The sequence below is a fragment of the Vigna umbellata genome, chromosome 11 (genome assembly GCF_029865625.1).
Source record: "Vigna umbellata cultivar VRB3 chromosome 11, Vumbellata_1.0, whole genome shotgun sequence".
NCBI lineage: Eukaryota > Viridiplantae > Streptophyta > Magnoliopsida > Fabales > Fabaceae > Vigna > Vigna umbellata.
Window position 1 is genome coordinate 13,896,020 of NC_142175.1, and position 9,213 is coordinate 13,905,232.

The following is a 9,213-nucleotide window of genomic DNA, read 5'->3' on the forward strand; positions in this document are numbered from 1 at the left end:
CACAATCAAAAGTAAATAAAGGGAAGCAAGAGATTTCATCATTTAGGCAAGGCATGGAGGAATCACTGGGGCATGCATGGGACAGGTATAAAAGCTTATTAAGAAAGACACCCACGCATGGCTTTGACGATGTGCAAGTAGTCCTAATCTTCCTTGGAGGTCTTGGTTCACAAACCAAGATGATGCTTGACGCCTCAGCAGGAGGAAATATCAAATGGAAAACTCCAGAGGAAGCTACAGAAATCATTGACAATATGGCTACTAGTGACAATGAACTCAACAGTGAAAGCAGATATCTTAGTCAGAAGGAGTTCTTACAATCAAATGATGCTCTGCTTATTCAAAATAAAATTATTTCTCAACAGTTGGAAGAACTAATTATGAAACTTTCTCAATTACCACAAGAAATACAAAAGGTTTCAATGGTTCAATGGCAACAACAAAAATGGCAAATGCAATCTAGTCCATCTGAGAAGACAACCAAACTTGACGAGACTTTCCAAAAATTCTTGAAGACGAATGCATCTTATTGTAAGAATGTGGAAGTTGCATTTGAAAATATGAAGATCCATATTGAGCGAATAGTTGACAAGATGAAAAATGGTAATATCAGAAAGGAGTGTAAAACTGTTGTGACAAAAAGAAACATGTGAGTGGAAAGAAAGAGTTGAGAGAGAAAAAAAGAAAGAAGAAGAAGATGAAAAGAAAGAAAAAAAAAGAGAGAGAAGAGAGAGAAGAGAGACAAAAAGAAAGAGAGTTTGAAAAACCACTTCCTTATCCAAAGAGCTATTCAAGGAAGGAGAAAGAAAAACACTTGGAAAGATTCATGGAGTTGTTTAAAAAGCTGGAGATCACTATACCATTCTCTGAAGCATTGCAACAGATGCCATCATATGCAAAATTTTTGAAGGAACTGCTTACAAAGAAAAACAAATACATTGAGAAGGAAACTATCAAGGTACAGGGTAACTGCAGTGCAATCATACAGAAATTACCTCCTAAGCTTAAAGATCCAGGAAGCTTCACTATTCCATGCACCATAGGAGACTTGGAAGTTGGAAGAACATTGATTGATTTGGGAGCTAGCATTAATTTAATGTCGTTATCCATGTGTAGAACAATTAAAGGTTTGGAAATCAAACCAACCAGAATGGCTCTTCAACTGGCGGACAGGTCTCTTAAATATCCATATGGAGTGGTTGAAGATGTTTTAGTGAAGGTTGACAAATTTGTATTCCCAGTAGATTTTATTGTAATGGAGATGGAAGGGAATAGTGATGTACCTCTCATTCTTGGGAGACCTTTTATGAAGACTGCTAGAGTTTTAATTGATGTAGAGAATGGTAAGCTTAAATTGAGAGTTGATGATGAAGAAGTCACTTTTGACGTATCCAAGGCCATGACATATCCAAATGATGATAAAGCATGTTTTCAATTTGATGAACTTGATGAAGTTTGTATGGTGCAAGAAAGGATGGTGCGGTATTGATAACAGTTGAAAAACTGTTATTTTCATGCTTAAAAGTGATACTAAAAGCAACCTTTAGACTTAGAAACTAGCTTGAAATCATGCATTTTGTTTATATTTTCAGAAATAAGAGAGCTGGACAGGTTTATGCTTGATTTAAGTGTTTTTGTGCAGGTTTTGAGGTGAATTTGGTGAAAGAAGTGAAGAATAAGAGAGAGGACATTAGAAAAGACAAGAAAGAGTGCAAAAAGGAGAAGTCCAAGGCACCGCTCAGCGGCAAACTACCGCTGAGCGGCACTCAAGAGGTGGCGTTGGAACCGCTGAGGGGCAAATGGCCGCTGAGGGGAAGAAAGAAGACGCGTAACCACCGCTGAGCGGTAAATGGCGCTGAGCGGCACTTTTTGGGCTTGGGCTTTTGTAATCTTTTGTAACTCTAGATTAGTATATAAGGGCTTGCACGTCCTTTAGTTAGGGATCTTTGGCAGAAACGAGGCAAACACTCTCTCTTTCACCCCTTTGAAGGAGGATCTTGGATGCTCAGGCTACCTCTTCACCTTTATTGGGTTTATTCTTTCATACTTTCATTGTTATTCATCTAGGTTCACCATGAATATGGTGAACTAAACCTTGTATGTTTGTTGGGGAATCAATGTAATCTCTTGAAGCTCTCATATATGGATTTGTTGAATACATCTTTGAATTAAGACATATGCTTTCTTTTCATCATTAGTTAGGGTTTTTCCTCTTTGCTCAATGCTTGCATTGTTTAACTCATTCTAATGCATGATTATTGGTTTTGTTGATACGGACACGTACGGGGAAATCTAGATCCGGGGAATTTCTCCCAATATTTTACTGACAATATTATATTGGTTGCCTTAAGCTCCTGCGGTAATGAACTAATCATTAGGAATGCTAGGAATTGTATGAACTATTTGATTAGGGAGAAGCCATCTAGAATGGTACATTAGTGAGTGGCATTAACAATGATGATTTGAATGATGAATTCCTAAAATATATGAGAGTGGATGAGATGAAATTGACCCCCAACAACATATTCATTCATATATTCCATTGAAAGTGTTTATCTTTTGTCTTTGCCATTGATCAAAATTCATGCATACATGTTTATTTTCTGTCTTGCATTTTAAACTCAAATATTTCGTTTGTAAGTCTTAGTTAATCAAGAAACCACATAACTAAACTAGGCCGTGAGTCCTTTGGGAAGAACGATACTTGGTCTTACCAAGTTTTATTACTTGAACGATTCGGTCATACTTGCCGATTGTGAAACAAGTTTGTGACATCATATTTTGGTGCTTACAAATTTGTCCATCAAGTTTTTGGCGCCATTGCCGGGGATTCGTGGTTTAACTGGTTAATTTGTGTGATTATTGATTATCTTTGACTTATTTTTTTTATTTTATTTTAAATTTCGAATTTTTATTTTATTTTATTTTTCTGTTTATATTTTTCAGTTTGTATTTTATTTGATTTTATTTTATTTTTCTGTTTTCTGTTTTTCTGTTTTCTGTTTTTTATTTTTAGGTTAGATTTTATTAGATTTGATTTTTATCTTTTAGGTTAGATTTTATTTTTATCTTTTTAGATTAGATTTTATTTTGTTTTCGAATTTTTATTTTTTATTTTATTTTTCTGTTTTCTGTTTTTCTGTTTTCTGTTTTTTATTTTTAGGTTAGATTTTATTAGATTTTATTTTTATCTTTTAGGTTAGATTTTATTTTTATCTTTTTAGATTAGATTTTATTTTATTCTTATTCTATCTTTTAGGTTAGGTTAGATTTTATTTTATTTTATCTTTTAGATTAGATTTTATTTTTTTTAGATTAGGTTTTATTATATTTTATTTGATTCTATCTTCTAAATCTTTTATCTTCTTATATCTTTTCAATCTTTATTTTCTTCTATATTTTTTTGTGCTAACAAATCTTTTCTAGGGTTTTGTTTTCTTGTGCATGCAGAAGGCAATTCGAACTAGAAGTAAGAAAACAACAGAACCACTACTTGAAGGGCTAGAAGAGAGTAGAAGGAGGAGAAGAATCAGAACGTCCAGAGAACTTTTCCCTTCTCCTGAAACTCTCCTACAATCATCACCACAAGGTTCTGTTCATAGCACAGGGAGTATGGAGAACAATAATAATGCTAGAAGAACTCTTGCAGATTACACTAATCTTGCTGGACCTCAGCACTTCAATAGCATAGCTCGGCCTAGAGTCAATGCAGCCAACATGGAGGTCAAACCAGCATTAATTCAACTGGTAAAGAGTAATCAATTTAATGGGTTATCACATGAAAGCCCATATGAGCACCTTACAACATTTAATGAGATCTGTAACACGGTCAAGATTAATGGGGTGCCAGACGAAGCTATCAAACTTAGCTTGTTTCCTTTCTCATTGGGAGGCAATGCTAAGCTTTGGTTGAACTCTTTTCCAGAAGAAAGTTTCACGGAATGGGAAGCAGTGGTTGCAAAGTTTTTGAATAAATACTTCCCACAATCTAAAGTGACTAAGGGAAAGCAAGAGATATCTTCATTCAAGCAGGGCATGGAAGAATCACTTGGACATGCATGGGATAGGTATAAAAGCTTGTTACGTAAAACTCCCACGCATGGCTTTGAAGATCAAGAAGTAGTCCTAACTTTCCTTGGAGGGCTTGGTTCACAAACCAAGATGATGCTAGATGCCTCAGCTGGAGGCAATATCAAATGGAAAACTCCAGAGGAAGCAACTGAAATTATTGAAAATATGGCTACAAGTGATAATGAGCTTCACAATGAAAGAGGCGCCCCTATGCAACAGAAAGGGGTTCTTCAATTACAAACCCATGATGCTCTGCTAGCACAGAATAAGATTCTAACTCAACAGCTGGAAACTCTGACCAAAACTCTTGCTTCACTACCTAAAGAGTTAAAATCTGCTGCACAGGTACAAACCCAGTTGTGCGAACTATGTGGAGGTGATCACATCAATGGCCAGTGTGCTTTTCCAGTAGAGGCCTTGGAGGATGTTAACTTCATGGCTAATCAGTTTCCATACCGTCAAGGGAATTATAATCAGGGTTGGAAACCACATCCAAGCATTGGCCAAGGACAAACTGGGCAGGCTAATCAGTTTAATAAGCAGCAGCAGCAACCAACTTTGTGGCAACAATTATCTATGCTTAATGACAGATCAACAAAGTTGGAAGAAACTCTTCAGCAATTCATCCAAAAAACTGAATCTTCTCAAAAGAGCACTGAAGCTGCTATAAAGAATCTGGAGATTCAGATGGGTCAGATCACCAAGCAATTGGAAGAAAGACCCAACAGAAACTTTGGGGCTAATACTGAGGTTAACCCCAGAGAAGAGTGCAAAGTGGTCAAGAGTGTAAATGAAGAGATCATTGAGTTGGAAGAAGATGAAACAGAAGAGAGAAGAGAAGAAGAAAGAAAGGACACTTTTCCTTTTCTAACAAATCAGGAGAAACCAATGAATTTCACAGATTTATTCAAAATGGTTGATAATGAAGCTCCTTGGGAACAAATTCTACAGAAAATAGCAGTTTACACCAAATCAGATAAAGGAACCTCTACAAAAAGAAGACGTAGAGAGGATGAGGAAGAAAAGTGTATAACTGTTAAGAAAGAATCATTCCCACCTAAAGCATCTGATCCAGGCAGCTTTTCTATCCCTTGTACTATAGGGAAGAAAAAGGTAAAGAAAGCTCTCCTTGATTTAGGTTCAAGTGTTAACTTGATACCTTATTCTTTACTGGAGCAAATTGGCAAGGTTAAAATGAAACCTGCAAAGGTTAGAATAGTAATGGCCGATGGATCTTCAAAGGAGTCAAGTGGAATTGTAGAAGACATTATAGTTTGTGTTGGCAAACTTCAGTTCTTGGCAGACTTTGTGGTGATGAAGATGGAGACCGAGAAGATACCTATCATACTTGGAAGACCGTTTATGAAAACGGCCAGGGCTATCATTGATGTGAATGAAGGTATAGTGGTTCTCCAAGACAGAGAGGAGAGAGTGGTGGTGGATGTGTTCAAAGATGAGATACAAGCAAAGGAGGAAGAAGCCAGTTATAAAGCTGCATTTCGAGATGCACCCATAACTAGAGGTAAAAATAAAAATCTTAAGGTTTCTGATAACCATTGTTTGTATTTTCAGGCACCCAAGGTAGAAGAGATTGGAAAAGGAGAAGAAGTTCCTAGAGACTGGAAAAAATTAAGACTCCAACTTGGCACACCTGTAAGACTCAAGAACAAGTTGTGGGTCATTAAAGGCTTTAAAGAGAAGGAGATGATAGAGATAGAGTCTCCATATTCTAGAGAGTCCAAAACAGTCCAAAGGAAGCAGTTGAAAGGTTGGTGGAAGGACTACGTCAACTATAAAGAAGATGGAACGTGAGCTTTAACAGGGTCAAGCTAGTGACGTTAAAGAAGCGCTTGCTGGGAGGCAACCCAGTGGATTTACAAACTTTTGATTTGATTTTGTAATTTATAATTTGTGAACATTATTCTGGACATTATTTTGTTGGATTTAGCATCTACTGAAGGATGCTAGGTGGTTAAGCATCTACTGAAGGATGCTAGGTTTGTAACACCTACTGATGGGTGTTGGTGAGAAAATTTTGCACCTACTGATGGGTGCTGGTAAGTTTGAAACACCTACTGATGGGTGTTGGTGGATTTTGGGTCAGGCTCGTGACGTTAAACAAGCGCTACCTGGGAGGCAACCCAGTTGATTGATTGTTTTCTGTTTGTCTATTTTAGTTAGGGTTTGCATAAGCATTTTTAACATTGAATTGCAGGGAACCTATGAGGGGTATGCTAGGAAGGCACGTAGGTCAAGAAAAGAAGGAGAAGGGCACATCACGAAAGTGCCGCTGAGCGGCATTTACCGCTGAGCGGTACTAACGCAGATGGGCTTAAGTTCCCCTTAGCGGAACCCGAGCCCATTGGGGTAATTTTAAACCCTAAGCTGCGCGTTTTTACACTCTTTCAAGTTCTTCTCTGCATAAACACTTCCACACCTCTTCTCCTAGGTTTTCCACATCTTTCTACTCTTCCCTCTTTAGAAGATTTCTCTTCCACCCACTTTTATACTAGTGTGTCATCAAAGTTTGGGGTTGGAAGAGAGCATTCTAGTTTGGAAGCATTCTCATTGCATCTAGTATCTCCACCCAAGTAAGTAAAATGCATTTTGTTCATTCTAGGGTTCTTGAATTTGAATGTGATTGTCAAAGCATGAATATTTAGGGGTTTTAGTTTCTATGCATGATTTGATGATATATTTGATGTTTGAACCGATTAAACTGCTTGATTATGAACTGGAAAACTAAGAATTGCATTAGGGTGGAGTTAGGACAGTTTTAAAAAGAGATTTGCAAAAATCTGCAGATCACCGCTGAGCGGCATTTACCGCTGAGCGGCACTCTGCCAGATTTGCTTTTTCTGGTTTGTTGCGTGTTTGAATGTGGCACTGGTGGCGCTGAGGGGAAATTCTGGCCCTCAGCGGTGGTTTAGCTTCAAAAGGAGTTTTGTTTTGTGTTTACTAATGATTAACATCATGTTCTGTGGTTTTGGATTTATGTTTGAATGCAGGAATGGCATCCTCTTCAGGAAAGAGATTGAAAACCATGACAACCAAGAGAAAGGAAAAGGAACCAGAGCAGCCCCATAATGGCAGGTTCCTCTCTAGGAAACATGAGAAGCACTTTAGGGTGGTTCAGGACAGGAGACTTCTAATGGAGAGAAAGGTTGGAATGATACCTAACTTTGCTCCTCAATTTGGAGAGCAAGTGTTAGGGAATGATTGGGGAAGCTAGCCACTTATCCATCACCTGCCAACATAGCTGTGGTGAAAGAATTCTACACCAATGCAAAGAAGATTGGTGATTATCCAGCTGAGAATTATTTGGGCTATGTTAGAGGCCATGCTATCAGGTATGATCCTGACTCCATCAATAACTTTCTGGATACTGTGTGGGCTGGTGAGCAATGCCAGTTTGCTCTTAGCATGGAGGAAGGTGCTGACTTTGAGGATGTGGAGAGAGTATTGTGCATACCTGGAGGACACTTCCAAAGGAATAGATCTGGCTCAGTGGTTAACATTAGGAGGACAGATTTGACTCCTCTTGCAAAGTATTGGATGGCATTTTCTCATGCCAACATTCAGCCATGTTCACATGTGTCAGATATTACTCTCAGCAGGGCACTATTCATCTACTGTGTTATCAGAAACTTGAATGTTAATATTGGGCAGGTGATAGCTGATGAGATTAGTGTGTGTGCTAACACCTCAAACAACAAAGCACCACTGGGACATCCTTCTTTGATCACTCACCTTTGCAAGCTAGCTGGGGTGGACACTTCTGTTCCACCATTTGAGAGGCCAAGAAAAGCTATAGATGAGGCCTATTACAGACAGTACTGTGGAGGTGAGGAGGCAGCCCAGCCAGTGCCACCACGCCAGGCTCGTAGAGAGAGAAGGCCAGCACAGAGCAGGACTTCTGCTGATACTCATGAGGCAGAACCATTCCAGATGAGGGACATGTATATGTCTCTTATAGGTGCTCAGTTGCAGTCCATCCACAGAGGGCAGGTGGCCACGGCTGAGATGATAGTGGGGATGTATGATACCCCTCCAGCACACAGGTGGACTATGGATGAATTCCATAATGTGGTAGCTTGGCCAGAAGAACCAGTATGGAGGAGCTGGAGCAGCTGAAGCTTCAGCCAGAGATATGGAAGATGAAGCAGGAGGAGGATGCATTTGATGAAGATGATGATGAAGAGGAAGAGGAAGATACAGAGAGCTCGGACTGATGAGGAGCTGAGATAGCATTTACTGATGAATGCTATCATATGATTATGCTTTTGTGGTTTAAGTTTTCTGAACTTATTTGTTTTTGTTTTTAGATTAGGGTTTGATGTACTCTATTGAACACCTGGTTTTTATGATGGTTTGCTATTAACTGTGATTGTGTGATAAGTAATGCTTGATGATGCTTATTGATTGATTGATGTTGAGATGATGTGCACATTAAAATGCTTATACAGGTGATTCACAAGCTTTGTGAACAAATGCATAATATCATGATTGTGATTGTGAAATTAAGCAGGATGTGCATGTCAAATGTGAATGAGCTTATATGTGAGGTTTTGAGCTCCAGAGTTGTTATTGTTGAATGCTATTACTTTGAAAGCATGAATGACTTTGCCCAGGTTTTCTATGATTGAATCAATTGCTTGTTTTGCATCATATGATCAAAGGCCGTGTTTTTGAAACCCTTTTTATTGGCCAAATTCATAAAGTTAGCCTTCTAAAAGAGAACACGTTGTGTTCTATCCTTTGAACCCTTAGCCTTAAATATACACTGAACACCCTTGATTGAAAATCTTTACCTTGAGTTAAGTAGAAGATCTTGTGTGGTATTGTTAAATGTTCAAGTTTGGGGTTATTGGGGAAACATGAAAAAGGAAAAAGCATTGAGCTAAGAGCTAAAAAGTAAGAATATGCAAAGAAAAGAAAAGAAAAAGAAGCAAAGCTCAATGCAAATGCAAAAGTAAAGGCAAAAGAAAGTTGGGAATGAATAAGAAGATTGTGTTGTTATGATTCTCTTAACTCAAGGATTTTGTGATCCAGAAAAACCAATTTTCTTGTTAGCCCAGCCACATTATAAGCCATTGAAAAGTCCTTGTGATGATGCATGCTTGTGAATGTATTTGATTGTGG